This window comes from Rattus norvegicus, chromosome 3 (assembly GCF_036323735.1).
Source record: "Rattus norvegicus strain BN/NHsdMcwi chromosome 3, GRCr8, whole genome shotgun sequence".
Lineage (NCBI taxonomy): Eukaryota > Metazoa > Chordata > Mammalia > Rodentia > Muridae > Rattus > Rattus norvegicus.
This window is the reverse complement of record NC_086021.1, coordinates 86,828,495-86,845,792: the sequence shown is the minus strand read 5'-3', so window position 1 is coordinate 86,845,792 and position 17,298 is coordinate 86,828,495. Positions and strand designations below refer to the sequence as shown.

Genomic DNA, 17,298 nt, shown 5'->3' with positions numbered 1-17,298 from the left:
GGACTAAAGAGTCTTGAACCTAGAGGAGCAGAGCAAAGCAAATCACATTTATACCCTCACATATTTGAATATTTCCTAGTGACATCTATATAATCCCAATTTCTTATTTATTCTTCCCAGAGACTTCATATTATATCATCAATATATTCACATTTATCTCAAAATAGTAAACACCAGTGGTGAGCAGATAGGTTGACCAAGGAGCATCACTACAGCAACATTTCAGACTTTAAACAAACCTCAAAACAAAGGTCTGTTTCTTAGATTCTGATTAAACAGACTCAGTAAAACAAAACAACAAAATATGTAAAACAAAATTTCATCTGTATACAAATTGTTTTTACTTAGATCTTAATACATATAATTTCATTGCAAATTTCATATTTAATATTCAGGAATATCCCATAAAGTTGCATATGGAGTTATCATAATTTAGTTAATAAACCTAGTTCATTGACTTTGTTTCATCTGTCTTCTGTTATAAGAGAGTAGGGAAGTACTATCTTAAGCCATCATCTAAAATAAGAGTTCATAAGATGGTCCTTTCATAGTCAGGTTACATACTCAGCACTCCCCAGAGAAATAGTAGCATCCAAAAAGATAGGTAGAAGGATGTGTATGTGGAAAGTCGGCCCTGGTGTTGTACGCTGAAAGGTCCTACCATTGCTGTCTATGAGCTTGAGACCCCAGTATACCTACATTTCACAACTCAAGCTCATAGGATACAGATCCGTGGATGCTTTCTCTGCCTGGGTCCCAAAGGATTATTGCTGAAGGTACAAGACTCAAGAGGATAGTGGTCAAAGAATCTGAGGCTTTGATTTACAAGAGTAGATAAGAGAATTCAGGCTTTGGAAGAGAAAAAGGAAGGCTTGATATTCGTTCCAAGTCTTTTCTTATCCTTTGGAATCCTGCATATTGGGAAGATACACTAAGGATGGATCCTTTGCTACTCTGTCCATATATGTATCTATTCTGAATCATCCCACTTATAGCCATCAACAGTAAAACTGTCTAAAATGTCCCCTATGGCAGAAAAATAAGTCTAATACCGACTGAAGCAATTCAATACTAATGCATCACTGTGGTATTTGAAATTTTCCTTCATCTAGTCAAGTTGATATTCAAATCAAGATGGAAGCCACCATATGTGAACTAGAGCACGTGCTCTGACCTACAGATACACGTGGGATTCTCAAAGATAAGGTAGGTATGGAGAAAACTTAAGTTCTATCCACTTTCTAGGGAATGATAAAAGCACCAATTTTGCTTTAACAATAATCACTAAATAACTATGGGCTCTTCTTCTATTTTAATCTAAGATAATAAGGTTATTAATAATCATAATACATTAGAAATTTTAGTAGTTGTAGCATACTGATATTTTATTACATAAGAAATGAAATCATTTTCCCATTTTCTATAAAAAAGTTTATATAAGGTTAAACAGTATTTCAGTTCCAAATCTTTCTAGGCTAAGAAGTCCAAATAATGATCTTAAAACATACTATTATATCATCAAGATATTCTCAGGGTTCCAAATTATAAAAGTTGCTATTAGTTTTCCTAACTATAGAATTAATTCATATTCATTACAAAAACAAAAATAGAAACCATAAAAATTATATGCATTCGCAAATGATCATCCAAAAGTGCTGAGTCCGAACCCAGAGAAAGATGCTATTGCAGAGTTGGGTCTTCTGCCAAACTCCCATGAGCTCTTCCACCTTCAACGAGAAGACCCTCAAAAAGAGCAAATACATTTTATCACTTCTGACACCCTCTGCTCTTTTACTTATATGAAGTTTACAAGAAATAATATATTTACTTTACAGTATTGTTGGGTTAAACCATAGTTTTGAAAAAATCATGCCTCAATTTTTATCTAAATCAACGAGATTAGGGATTAATTGAACATATATTTATGATTTTAATTTATGCAGCTCAGAAGACTAGAGCTCTGTGGAAGGAAACTTCCTTTGGATTGTTTTACACACTACCCCCTTTACCTATTTCTTAGCAATGATTACTGACAGTTAATGAATATAAAATGTCATTCAAACTGCATCTTCATTCACATATTTCTGAATGAAGGATATCCAAAGGACATCCCATGGCTTTTTACTTTCATAACCCAGCACTTTTCAGAGAACCAGTCCAGTCAGCACTGTAAATGACAGTATAACCGCCATGTTACATGGTTTATGGTCTATCATGTAAAATATTGATAATTCTTCAAAAATTTTCTTCAAAAATTTCTGTAACAATAGTTTGATGCTTTATAATTTACATACATAGTTTGTTGAATATATAAGTACAAATTTGCTGTCTAATTTTGGCTCAAATGGAATCTCTCTTTCTGAAATAAAACAAAAGGGTGTTTTTTTTCTTTTTTAGGAAGAGAGAGACAGAGAGAGAGAGAGAGAGAGAGAGAGAGAGAGAGAAAGAGAGAGAGAACCCAAAGACTTGTGATATCTCGAGCCGGAGTGACAGGTGCTTGTGAACCAAGAATGGAGAGGGGTTTTGATAAACAAATATGGGTTCTCTCTGAGAATTTGTTCTTCACCATCAAGCTATCCCAGTGCCAGCAATCATGCTTGTGGGATTCCGTAAAATGTTAATAATTCACTGCAAGGAATGCTATTGTTAAAGGCCAGGTCTATGGCATTGTTGTATTTATTGTGCGTCCTACAAGGAGTATGCTTACTATATATCAGAACACCTTACATTCTTCATTTTTAAAAAGAATTATTTTCTATTATCTGTTCTCTAAGCAGGTATTTTCTCATTAACGTAATGTTTATGATTATCTTAATAACATTCTGATTCTTCAATTAGATCATGATTTTCAAAAAAACTGATTTGTTTTTGAGGGTTTTGCCATGTGGGTTGGCTGACCTGACACTTACTATGCAGCCTAAACTGGTTTCTTGAATGCTAGGATTTGAGATGTGTACCTTTGTGCCTTGCCTGGGACTCTCACTTGCATCTAATGGAGCTAACAGTAACCTATTTCTTTTAATTAGTATGACCTCTGACCTGCAAATATAGCTGTTGTATAAATCTGACTTCACACTTGCTTTACTTTTAATGCCTCACATAACCATTTTTTTAATATTTTCATTGTACTTGTTACTGCAAGTAGCTTTATTTCCTGTGTGAAATAAACACTAAATAAGCAATGTTTACTTCATCACACTTAGTATTTTATTAAAGGAAAATTAGTTGCTATTTTTATCTAAATCTTTGCACCAAATGTATATGTGAATTTTAATGCTCAGTGATTTTGTGTAAGAACAAAGTGACACTGAAACCATTTTAATGGAGTTTTCTTTATCTGCAACTTTTAGTGACTTAAATAACAAAGGCAGCTTTATAATCCCTTCATCTTTCTTTTGGTTCAAAGATTCATGAGGATTTCTCAAACAAATGTAAAAAAGAAGACAAACAAAAAGATTTATAAGGAGGATACAAATTAATAAACAGAGAGAATCCTTACTAATCCAGTACAGAAAATTAGTTCTTAATAAATGTGGCAATCCACTTCTTACATTCTCTAGCTTATTCAATCATAATGTGAGTTCACAGTGGTCCCAGAATACACCTCCATGCACAAAGGTGTCAGTGTTTAGCTTGTAATTAAGTACTTAAAATGCTGGAAAATGTACTTACTCTGACAGCAATACATTGCACGATGACCTTCTCTCTTTCTTCTTAATATTATGGCGTGTCAGCATGAGTCATGGAATTCCAAGATGCATTATGCATCCACATTATCTTGCTTCTGTTCTGCTTGGGAGATACAGTTGTGATTAGGTAAAGTAAAATCCTTTATTTTCTTTGACTTCCTGACTTGGTTGTATATGCTTAACTGTATAGGTACTTCTGGAAATGTAAAATTAAGGACATACTTTGATTCGATGGGAATTACAGGCATTTAAAAAAAATACAAAGCTATTTTTGTATTTCTTAAGCACTTATGACAATTGAAACAAAATTAACGCACACCAAAGAGTAAGGAGACCTGTATCTTTCAAAGTGTTCTAACTTTAGTTTATGGTTGAGAATGTTAGTCAAGAAGCTGTTTTTCCTGAAAATTCGTATCATCTTTTCATCACTGTGGCAAATGTGGGAATGAAATAGCTTGAAGAAAGAGACACAAGGTATATATGTTTTATGCTATCACAGATTTCAGTCCATCGACAACTGGCTGTACCATTTTAGGACTAACACTAGGAAAAATTGCTATGGACAGGTGCACATGTTGGAGCAGTGGAGGTGCCCATTTTATACTGGCCGTGAAACAGATAGCAGAAAGAAGACTGGATGATCAACCCTCCAACCTAAGCACACTCACAGTAGCCTACTGTCTACAAACAGGGCCCTATTACAAAAGGTTTTTGCCACCTTCCAATGTTACACTAACTGGTAACCATTCATTTAACTAACTCATGAACCTTTGACAGGCATTTAATATTCAAAGTGTAACAGCTACAATGTATTAGCGGAAGGCCTCAACTCAAACATTCTGATGGTTTACTTTCCTGCAAATTTCCACTTCCATATTGAGGAAAAGAAAATGCTTTTAACCACTTTAACTACATTTTAGTAACTGAATATTTGATATATTATTATATAGTGCTTGGATAATAAGGTTTATATTTAAATTGTTTTCCATTTATTATTTAGCAGCCGTTATTGAAATACTTATATGAATCTTCAGCAACTTAAACAAAATAGGGGATCGGAAAAGGTGGCAAGTAATTATAGAAAGAATATTCAAAGAAATAATTCACTGGAGATAATTTCTTTCTCAGGTATTCAAGTATTTGTTTTTCTTATTATAAGCATATGCTCTGCAAAGCTTGAATTGGTGCTGATATGGTCCAGACAAAATTTAGATACTTTTATTGACAAACTAGAAAGACATTCTGTATTAATAATAGAAAAAGGAACAAAAGATAATTAACAAAGCTATTAATTTCCTGCCTAATACTACACTACCATGACCCATTGAAGGATAAATGTGTTCTCAGTAACGGACGAGAACATAGCATGAAGCATTGTCACAAAGATCGTCTTGCTTTTGGAGCTCTACGTCTTGGTTAAATTCTCAGGTCCACGCACATGGAAGAAAGATGGGTGTTTATGATTTTCAATACAGCATCCCAAAAGAAAGTTGCATGGTGCAGATGGGAATGTGAAGACTTTCCTTGCCTCCAACAAAAATCCCAGAATTACCCAAGCGCGATAAAACAGGCAGGCAATCCCAGCTCCCAGGAGGCAAAACGGGAGGATATGACTTTATGGCCAGCCTGAGCAACAGCGTTAAACTTGTCTCCAAAGAGGACCCCTGCACAGGAAAAGATTCCTACAATACAGCCTCAGGGCTCTAGTGAGAGCATTGTTCATTTTCAATTATTTACATTTGCTCCCTGGATTGCTCAGTGCTGGATTTCATAGCTGTCCAGGGAACAGGGTTCAAATCCACTTCACGCTAAATACAGGGAGTATGTATTACAAAAACGTGACTTTTTTTCCCCACAAGTGAACAGGAGTGTTGGAATGCTCCCTCCCACTTTAAAAAAAAAACTTAATCTACTTAAGCTACAAAAGATGTCTGGTAATTTTGCTGTTTTCTTATCTCTCTGCTCCTTGTATTTAAAAGTTGCTTGGAATGTTTTCTGTTACACTGATTGAAACACTTGAAAACAACCAGTAGAAGCGCAGAGTATATTATAGCTCCCTTGGACAATATCTTATCTCTCACTCCTCCAATTTCCTTTGTTCAAGGACAGAGATATTTATTTGCAGATTAGCCCTCACAAAGGGAGGCTGATTTCTCCCTATTTCACCATTTTATTTCTCCTGTTGCAATCTTAAAGCACAACGGTAAGACTCCAGAAGAGATTGCATGCTGTAGAGGACAGAGTAGTAAGCAAGATAGCAATCTTTATAATGGGCTTAGTACTAAACAGATTGGGAACAGGTTTTAAAGATGGAATATTCAATGTCGTTCACCCCTATCTGTGTCTCTGTAAAATAAAATATAAAAATAAAATTAAAAGATATGTTTATTCTGACCCCTTTTCTTATAACTTTTGAGTGGTTCCATTTCAGAGTTGAATAGACCCTTGTCTGTCCAAACTTTGGTTTGGCTGTCAAGATAATGCAGGACAAATTTATTCATGGAAGTAAAATAAGCTTATGTGGTTTGACTAGTGCTTTCACATATTTGTACCTGTCATCAATGGATTCTATCTAGTACCTCAGGGCAGTATGAGTATGACTTACAAACGGAAGAATGTCACCCTTGGTAATATTCAGACCTGTGAGCAAGACAGCATCTCATGTTTTAATCACTGGAACCATTTAAATGTTTACAAGGATGACCTACTACACAAAACAAATTCCAACACAGTGCACATAACCTATGATGCAACAACCAATCAACTGCTGCCAAAGATGATGTGAGCATTAGAATATCATAGCCATCACTTCCCATGGGCTCTCTTCAGACTTGTAAGATATTTTAGACAAATTCTAAAAGCTAAAAATAGATTATGTAACAATTGGATTTGCATTCTCCAACATTCTGCAGTTGATGATAGAAAAATCATTATTTTGTACTATTCTGTAGTTTCTCTTCTGTCTTCTTTTCTCACTTTACACAGCTGGCTTACGTTTGCTTCAACACTTCATTTTTTTTTCTTTTTTTATTAACTTGAGTATTTCTTATGTACATTTCGAGTGTTATTTCCTTTCCTGGTTTCCGGGCAAACATCCCCCTAATCCCTCCTCCTCCCCTACTTTATGGGTGTTCCCCTCCCCATCCTCCCCCCCATTGCCGCCCTCCCCCCAACAATCTAGTTCACTGGGGGTTCAGTCTTAGCAGGACCCAGGGCTTCCCCTTCCACTGGTGCTCTTACTAGGATATTCATTGCTACCTATGAGGTCAGAGTCCAGGGTCAGTCCATGTATAGTCTTTAGGTAGTGGCTTAGTCCCTGGAAGCTCTGGTTGCTTGGCATTGTTGTACATATGGGGTCTCAAGTGCCTTCAGTTCTTTTAGGGTGTAGCTTGCCTCCTTATGTTGGGCTTTACCATTTATTATCCTTTGTAGTGCTGGATTTGTAGAAAGATATTGTGTAAATTTGGTTTTGTCATGGAATATCTTGGTTTCTCCATCTATGTTAATTGAGAGTTTTGCAGGATACAGTAACCTGGGCTGGCATTTGTGTTCTCTTAGGGTCTGTATGACATCTCTCCAGGATCTTCTGGCTTTCATAGTCTCTGGCAAAAAGTCTGGTGTGATTCTGATAGGTCTGCCTTTATATTTTACTTGATCTTTTTCCCTTACTGCTTTTAATATTCTTTCATTATTTTGTGCATTTGGTGTTTTGACTATTATGCAACACTTCATTTTTATCCTGTAGTCTTTTTACTTTGTCCTTGAGTTAACAATGGACAAAGAAGTTATGTAGATCGAAAGAGGGCTCAGTATTTGAGAACACTTGCTGTTCTTCTAGAGGACCCAAGTTTAGCTTAAGTGAACACTCAGTTTAGATGGCTCTCAATCATCTACAATTCCAGCTCAAGGTGATGTCTGATCTCTGTGGTGCGCACTCCTACATATAATTTAAAATAATAAATATATTTTTAAAATTAAAAGTACTGGTTTAGCAAAAGGCTTCACCAAGAACTGCTGAAAATGGATTTGTGTGAAACCGAGTTCTCCTTCCTTAGCAGAGAGAGAAAAGAGCTTCATTATCCATGCTTTCCCTCAGGACTGCACTGAAGGACATGATTAAACATGGCTACAACAGAGATGTTTCTGCTCCTCCTCTGCTCATGTCAGTCATCCAAGTAACTGTTTTCTTAATAAAAAGAGTTCAAGTCATTTACTTGTATGTTTTTCTTATTTACAGCCATTGTCCCCAGCCTGGTTTCCCCTCCCACAATTCCAAATCCTATTCCTTCTACCTTCTGTTTCTGAAAGGAGGCCCCCTGACATCAAGGCCTCCCCTTCCCTGGGGCCTCAAGTCTCTCAAGGATTAGGCACATCTTCTCCCACTGAGACCAGGCCAGGCAGTCCTCTGCTATATATGTATCTGGGGCCTTGAACCTGCACCTGTATACTGTCTGGTTAGAGTCTCAGTGTCTGCGAGATCTCAGGGGTCCTAGTTAGCTGATACTGCTGGTCTTCCTATGGAGTCACCCCTCTCTTCTTCCATCCCTCCCTTAGTTCAACCACAGGGGTCCTGGACTTCAGTCCAGTAGTTGGCTGTAAGTATCTGCATCTGTATCAGTCAGCTGCTGGTAGGGTCTCTCAGAGGACCGCCATGCTAGGCTCCTGTCTAGAAGCACATCATAACATTAATAATAATGTCAAGCCTTGGTGAATCCCCATGAGGTGGATCCCCAGTTAGACCAGTCACTGGATCACCTTTCCCTCATTCTCTTCTCAATTTTTGTTTCTGCAGTATTTTTAGACAGGAACACTTCTGGGTCAGAAATTTTGACTGTGGGTTGCTAACACCATCCCTCCTCTTGAGGCCCTGTTTATCTATTTGAGGTGGACTCTTTGAGTGCCCTCTCCCTACTGTTAAGCATTTTACCTAAGGTCACTCCCATGGAGTCCTGAGAGTCTCTGACCTCCCAGGCCTCTGGTCTTTTCTAGAGGACCTTTCTACCTCTCACCTTCTAAGGCTGCATATTTCCACCCATTCTTCTGGTCCTCTGGGCTTCTCTCCTGCCCCCCACCCTCTTCCCATGTAGTTCAGAAATAGACCTACCTGAAGACCCAGCTATACCATTCTTGGGCATATATCCAAAAAAGTACCCCACCATACTAAAGGCACACATGCTCATAGAGGCCTAATTTGTGATAAACAGAAGCTGGAAACAACTGAGGTGTCACAACCAAAGAATGGATACAGAAAATGTGATACATTTACATAATGGAACACTATTCAGCTATTAAGAATGAAGGCATCATGAATTTTGAAGGCAAATGGATAGAATTAGAAAATATCATCCTGAGTGAGGTAACCCAGACCCCAAAGGACATACATGGTATGTGGAAATTAGTCAAAAAGTACAGAATACCTAGGATACAGACCACAGAAATTAAGAACTTTAACAAGCAGAAAGGTCAAGAATGGATGCTTCAATCCCACTTAGTAAGGGGAAGAAAATAATCATGGAAGGCAGAGGGAGGGAGGGAGGGAGGGAGGGAGGGAGGGATTTGGACCAGAGAGGAGAAGGGGAAGGGAAAGGGGAACAGATATTTGTATGTTCTTATACAAAGTGTATAATTATAAAAGTGAAAGAGGCTTAGTACTGAGAAATTAAACCCTATAATATTTCAAGAAAAATGTTAATAATCAACTTTTCTCTACCAATCCAACTCTTTTAAACATAATATTTTTAATGTTAGGTTAAATCTTTGTAATATTTGTATTTAAATAGACATTATTTTATACAGGATAAAATACATTCTGTTTCCATTTAAGATATAATTTTCTATATATCATATAAATGATTATAAAGTAGATCAACACCTAAACTAATTAACTTAAGAAATAAATTGCTATGTAATTCCAAACATAATTATCAAAGTTCTTCAACTAATTATTCTTAATACTCAATTAATTTTAGTGTGGAATGATCACTGTAGCTATGGTAAGCAATATGTTATCATTAATTAATTAGTCTTGTACAAAAGAGAACAATACCATTTGCCATGTATGGATGGTACTTTATAGAAGGTGTGTGTGTGTTTAATTTTGATCTTTGTTCTTTTGATAATTTTACTCATTGTGTATGAATTCTTAAATTGTCCCAACTAACCACTGGGATAAAGTCAACACATTCTGTCCCTAGGCCAGGAGTAATGTGCAGGGTAGGTAATCACTTGATGCTATGAAGTTGGGGAATTTGAAAAGGCTTCATAATCACATCAAATCCCTCTTAAATTACTTTCTGATACCTGACATTTCTTTGTCTTTAAGTAATGGCAAACATCAGAGAAAGCTAGCACACATATCTCATTAGACTTTTACGTTTTTATTTCTAGTTCTCTTGCAAAGTTCTACATTGGAGGAGGTTTTTAAATAGAAAAACCAAAATGAATGAAATAGTAATGTTGTAAAAGTATTAACACTAACCAGAATAAAAAAGCATAAGGTAAAATTGAGTGAGTTAAAGACAGATTATAACTTAATAGAAGAAAAGATTCAAACAGATGACTTTGTATTGAAAATACTTTCAAAACCAGACACAATTCAAATGTATTGTCAGTCAAGGGTCTAAGGTAATTGAAATATTCAAATCAAGTTTTATCCTTTGGTCTGATATTAAATGGCAGAATTTCTACTTCAAAATAAAATGCACTTTTATCTAAGATATACCAGAATTTCATGGTTGAAATAAACGAATTTTGTGGCCTTAGCCAAGATACGGCATTCAGAAAAATTGCTCGAAAATTCCCACTACGAAGTAGAAAACTCTAGAGTAATACTGAGGATGTAGTTCCAGACCTATCCAGATTATGGATAAACTCTGCATCCTATGAACCAAAACCCAACAATAGATGTAAAACTGTTCTTTGTATCATTAAATATTTGATAAAAATGAGACTGTCATGACCACACCAAAAACATTCCCTTTCTAAAAACATATGAAACCTACTTACATATGAAGGGTCTAGGTTGATTCTTTGTAAATGAAAGGTGCAGATCCTCATTCCTTCCAGTTCTCATAGACATGTTTTCTTAGGTTTTTAATATTTTCTGATATTTTTCTCTGGAGCCTAAAGAGCATTTTCAGAAACATCCTGAAATAGCTTCTTTATTCCTTCCACAACAAGCCACAAGCTTTATCATTGCTTTCATAACTGCACATTCACCTTTCCACATGTAAATTTATATTTTCAGAGTCATTTTCTTAATCTCTGAAGGAGACCTCTTAAAGACATAGGACACCATTGTCACAAATGATGCTTTAAAAAATGAAACCATTAAAGAGAAAACCTAACATTTAGCATGTTCTAAGACTCTAGAAAGCTTGATAAATCATTCTCCAAAAATAACAGTTAATGTAACGTACAAGAAAATATTAAATCAAGATTAGTTGATCCTTGAGCTACCAAGCACATGAGGAAGTGATTATTGTGCAGAATTTGGTATGTATAAAACGTTTTTGTAAAAAAGGTATTACAGATTGATTTGAAATTACACATTTTTTAAAAAGTCCATTAGCTTTTAACACAATGTATTTCTTGAAAGCAAGAAATAGTTGGAACTAGACCATGTGTTTTGATCTAACAGTCTTCAACTGTTAGTTGGAGGACTTAGATAATTAACTTTTAAGTTATAATTAAGAGATATTTGTTGATCCTGTATTTGGTTGACTTTTTTCCTGGCCTGCACATATTTTCTATTTTTTTTCTTTTTTCTTTTATTCATCTTAAAATGCTTACTAGTTAAGTTGAACATTTTTGTTTCTTTCTTGTTGACATTTATTAATCTGGTCCTGAGCATTGGGGGTTTTTTCTGTTCTTTTGTTATAAGTGTGTTTTCTTCTTCTGTGTGTAAAATTCCTTTGCTTATCATACATCATGCAGGCTTCATAGTTATAAACTGTGTTAGTTATAAACTGTACTTGCATTGCATGACTCTTGTTTTTATGTCAATTTTTAAAAAAAAATAGTCTTGCTAAACATAATAATCTTACTTGGCAGTCATTTCCCTTCATGGCCAGAAATATATCATTCTGTCCTTCCTTTCCTGACTTCTTGGTTTTCTGCTGAGATCTTGATGCCATGCTGATGAAACTGCCTGTGTGTTAGCTTTTATCTTTTGAAGCTTCCAAAGAAGCCTCTTTGCTCTGTGGTTTTTAATGTCTTTTTTTTTTGTAACCTTAACCAGTATCTTTATTTGATACGTAGCTGTATTAGACCTATGCTCTAGAGCTGCCAATCTGTTTAGTCTCATACTACTTAGATTTGCAAAACATATATACGTTGAATTAGTTATATGTCCAAAAGAGTTTTCTTTTTCTTTTCTTTCTTTTCTTTCTTTCTTTCTTTCTTCCTTTCTCTCTTTCTCTCTTTCTTCCTTCCTTTCTTTCTTTCTTTCTATTTTTTGGATTACCTCTTTTCTTTTCTTCTATTGGATATTTTGTATTTACATTTCAAATGTTATTCCCTTCCCCAGTTTCCCATCCATAACCCCCCTATTCCATCCCCCTCCCCCTTCTTCTATAAAGGTGTTTCCCCTGTCTAACCACCACCCTCTTCCAGCCTCCCTGCCCTGACATTCCCCTGTACTGGGGGGTCCAGCCTTGGCAGAACCAAGGGCTGCTTCTCCCATTGGTGACTGACAAGGCTATCCTCTGCTACATATGCATCTGGAGCCATGGGTCTGTCCATGTATGGTCTTTGGGTAGTGGTTTAGTCCCTGGGAGCTCTGGTTGGTTGGTATTGTGTTCTTCTAGGGTTGCAAGGCCCTTCAGCTTCTTTGAATCTTTCTCTAATTACTCCAATGGAGACCTCATTCTCAGTTCAATGGTTTGCATTTGCATTTGTGTTTGACATGATCTGCCTGTGCCTCTCAGTAGACAGCTATATCTGACTCCTGTCAGTATGCACTTTTTATCTTCAATCTTATCTAGTTTTGGTGGTTATATGTATATGGGCTGTATACCCATGTTGGGCAGGCTCTGAATGGTTGTTCCTTCAGTCTCTGCTCCAAACTCTGCCTCCATATACCCTCCAATGAATGTTTTTTTTCCCCTTTTAAGAAGGAGTGAAGCATCCACACATTGGTCGTCCTTCTTCTTGAGCTTCATGTGGTCTGTGGATTGTATCTTGGGTGTTCTGAGCTTTTGGGCTAATATCCACTTATCAGTGAGTACATACCATGTATGTTTTTCTGTGATTGTGTTACCTCACTCAGGATGGTATTTTCTAGTTTTATCCATTTGCCTATGAATTTCATGGAGTCATTGTTTTTGATAGCTGAGTAGTACTCCATTGTGTTGATGCAACACATTTTCTTTATACAATCCTCTGTTGAAGGATATCTGTGTTCTTTCCAGCTTCTGGCAATTATAAATCACACTGCTATGAACATTGTTGTATGTTGGAACCTCATTTGGATATATGTTCAGGAGAGGTATAGCTGGGTCCTCAGGTAGTACAATATCCAATTTACTGAGGAACCTCCAGACTTATTTCCAGAGTGGTTGTACCAGCTTGCAATCCCACGAACAGTGGAGGAGTGTTCCTCTTTCTCTACATCCTTGCCAGCATCTGTTGTCATCTGTTTTTGATCTTAACTATTCTGACTGGTGTGAGGTGGAATCTCAGGGTTGTTTTGATTTGCATTTGCCTGATGTTGAACATTTCTTTAGGTACTTCTCAGTTATTTGATATTCCCCAGCTGAGAATTCTTTGTTTAGCTGTACTCCATTTTTAATAGGGTTATTTGACTCTTTGGAGTCTAACATCTTGAGTTCTTTGTATATATTGGATATTAGCCCTCTATCAGATATAGGATTGGTAAAGAGCTTTTCCCAATCTGTTGGTTGCCGTTTTGTCCTAATGACAGTGTACTTTCCCTTACAGAAGCTTTCCAGTTTTTAATGTCTTAATGATGTGTCTTGCTTGATCTCTATGTTCATGTCTTCCGCTAAACCTCAGAATCATCCGCTGTATTTTTATAGGATAGTTTCCTATATTGTTCCAATATGCTAAATAGCTTGAAGTGTTTACAGTAACAGAACCAAAAATGTCATAAATCAAGGAACTTTTGAAAATACACAATTGAAAGTATACAGTAGGTGGGAAAGAACAAACTGAGAACTCATTAAAGGCCCCAGATGCTTATGCAACACCAGTTTCAGTCCTTTGTTGGCTGCAAAGTGTGGGTTTGCTCATACATTATAAAAAATTTATCCAAAGATTACAAAAATGCTAAAATGTACACAGAAGATGGTTATGAATGATTATTATACAGGCTAAAGATGGCCCAAGATATTTTGCCACTGGGCTTATAGCATCCCAACTTCTCAAATGAAGTCCTTATCCATTCATCAGCCCTGCAGAAAGGAGATGTCTCATTAGGAACATTCAGTCACACCCTCTGAGGTAGCTGACTTTATTTAGAAGTAAAGTTCTGTAACCCCACTCTACCTTGGGAATTTCAGGATTTTTCACTTTCTTTAGTTTATAGTTTTCCAGGAATCTAGGCTTTGGTGATGTCATATTGGTTGGCTTTTTTTTTTTTACTTTCTATGTTATGAATTGCATATCTTTAGAATGTATTTCTGTTTCTATTTTTCTTCCTCCAGCTCTTCTGGCTTGCTTCTGCTATTTTATGTGGGTCTTCTTAACAGAGATAATTTAGAAATATAGTAAATAATCCCTTTCACTATATACTGAGAAGAGGCAGAAGACAGTCATAGGAACAAACTCACAATAGCATGCAGTGAAATGCAGTTGAGTATTCCACGACATTATCAAAAATGTGAACAGAAAGAGAAGTAGGACACTGTGAGGAAAAATTGGTAGGAGATCTTCACAAAGCTAAAGAAAATTGCAATGGTAAGAAAAGAAGTGTATGCAATGGAGAGACTGGAAACTCAATGGGAAGACAAACAATGTGCATGGGTTGAAGAAATCAGAGCTGACAGAGCAGCACTAGTTGCAGTCTGAGAGGAAACAAGCATGAACAAGGTAAGCAAAATAAAGACAGCAAGTAAAAACAAGATAAAAATGCAAAAATATAATGAAAGAAAATGTGTATTATATCAGTCAATATCTGTTCCTTTCTCAGGGTGGGCATTAATTTCTCCTGGCCCTTGAGTTATTCTCTGACAATATATCTGATGATAAAAATAATTGCTCGTGTCAATGGAGTTCAAACATATTAGACAGGCTATGTATAATATGTCTCAGAATCCAGTCAGACCCTATTGGCCTGCATGTGCACACGTAGGCCTTCTGTCAGTCTTCCCTGTTAAGTTGAATTTCCATGTAGGATCAACTCTCCTGTATGGCTTTCCCAGTCTGCATTATGTGGACAGCATCAGCCTTCCCACCAAACAGTGTCTGTCTTGAATACTAGATGCTTGGATGCTAGATTTATACCCATGGGTGTCAGTGTCCCTGGTTCTGCAGTTGCTGTCACTGGGGCTTGTAGTTTTGCATGGTTAGTCTCATCTCCCTGGATTCCACTGTGGCTATTCTGTTGGTATTTCACAATCTCTGTCACAGTATATTTGTGTCCATCAAGTTTGTGCCTAGGGCAACTAGATGCAGTGTTCACATGATCTTGGTATCATCTTTCTATTAGTCATTAGAACGAAGGAACTTTGTAGATTAGGAAAATAGTCTGTAGTGCCCTTCTCTCTAACAAAGTGGTTTGAATTGTGAAGTCTATGTAGGACTAGTTCCCTCTATTACCACACTGATTGGCTCTGGGGCTCTTCCTCACCATTATTTTCAGGCAGCATGAAGATCTGTCACACAAAGTTTGGACATTAATGTGTTATCTTACAGAAATGTTCTTTTCCCTTCTGATAGCTGTTCCCAGAGCAGGGAGAGATGGATTCTTTCTATCCCCACCGCCCTCTTCACACACTGAACTGGGATCTACTGTTTTCTTTGTAAATTTAAGACTCAGGTTTTTTGTATTTCCCTTACTCTCCCTTCTTCCCTACTGTTTACTCTGGCCCTTGCTTGGTATCCATGATTATTTTCTGCTTGTACCAAGCAAATTTATACTTTTATAATCAAAGAGACAAAGGAGCGTGCTAATGTTCATTATTCAGTGACTCATTACATCCTGGGTTACTTTTAGGCACATTTCTCTGACCAGATCAAAGCAAGTGTACAAGACTGACAGAGAAAGATCAAGGATGCCCTATCTCCCCTATCCACGGAGAGAGAAAAGTCCTAAGAAACACATGCACATAATATGAAAAACAGATTTTTTTAGGTCATCTGAAAATTCTAGCGATGAAATTATAATTATCAACTTTGTATCAGTCACATGTCAGACAGGAGGATACACCACAAAAGTTTTGAACGAATAGGAGCTCTCACAAGAAGTAAAAACAATGGCATTGATGAGTAAAACTGGGGGAAATCAGAAAGGACATAAACATTTACATGTACAATTCCCATAAAGAATGGCCTTTTTCACCTACATAGTGCTTTCCATTGACCTATTAGACCTTGTAATTGAGAAGATACTGTTTCTTAGTAACGTGCCAATTCTTTCTATCTTTAATTCACTCTGTTGTCTTCACTAGACATAAGGAGCTGTCTACTAAATCAAATATTGTACTGTCTGAACCCAGCAAAAATGTTCAGGGTAGACAAATGATAAAAGTCAAGTTATTCTTCCTATTTTATGGCCTCTGCCCTTCGCAACTGTCATCTGTTCTTGGTTAAACTGGATTCCAGTGTTTATGCAACTCAGCTGCAACTTTTACTACCACATTGGTTTATTCGTTTATGCCTGCTCCTAATAAGTGATAGGAAAAAAAAAGGTGATCATAGAAATAGTAACTCATTTTGGAGAGATTTTAGGGACCAGGGGTAAAGAAAGCTAGGGTTTATTGAAATAAATTCTACTTAGGGAACTACTTATGTGCAAAGATGACAGAAAGGAAAGACTCCACAATGGGAGCCTTCAGCCAAAAGCTCCAGGCTGCTCCTGATGAATCAAGATCAGGGACATGAGATTTTTGAGTCTTCAGTGAACAGCAGTGAAAGATTCCCAAATAGGAGGAAATGCTCATTCCACTGACAGGCATGTGATGAGGTGAGGAAACTCTGAGCCTTGGAAACAAGTGGGTGAAAGATGATGTACGGAGAATGAGTGGGAGAAGGGTAGACTGAGCAGATGATGGGAGACTGGGTCAGGAAGGTGTTCAGCTCCATGCTCAAGAATTCTACTGAACCTGTCACCAGAGGCCACTGAAGGAATTCAAGCAGGAAGATAACATAATTCAGTATTTCTGGCAGGCTGTTGGCTGCATTGAATAAATAATCAATACTTTTTTTATTTATCATCATTACTGAAACCCGGAAAGCATCCCAGCAGTGAATAGACAGGAGCCTCTGAAAACTGCAATGCTAGTAAAATAGCATATACCTGCTCCACAGGCCAATCAGCATCCCTGTGCTTCATCAGTCTCAGAATGCAGGCCCTTCCACGGTGGCAATTCCACTGTTTTAAATTTCAAGGTAACTTGTTAGGTTCTCTATTTAATGACATAGTTCTACA

At 36.8% G+C, this 17,298-nt stretch overlaps 1 long non-coding RNA gene across 1 annotated transcript; it reads right to left on the bottom strand.

The window, feature by feature from the left end:
• Nucleotides 1-250: 250 nt before the first annotated feature.
• Nucleotides 251-10,850, bottom strand: LOC120101446 (uncharacterized). Its single transcript, XR_005502008.2, has 3 exons — nucleotides 10,695-10,850; nucleotides 3,673-3,789; nucleotides 251-1,743 (listed from the first exon to the last, which is right to left on the bottom strand). It is a non-coding gene; the product is annotated as an uncharacterized LOC120101446 (long non-coding RNA).
• Between the last annotated feature and the right edge of the window lie 6,448 nt (nucleotides 10,851-17,298).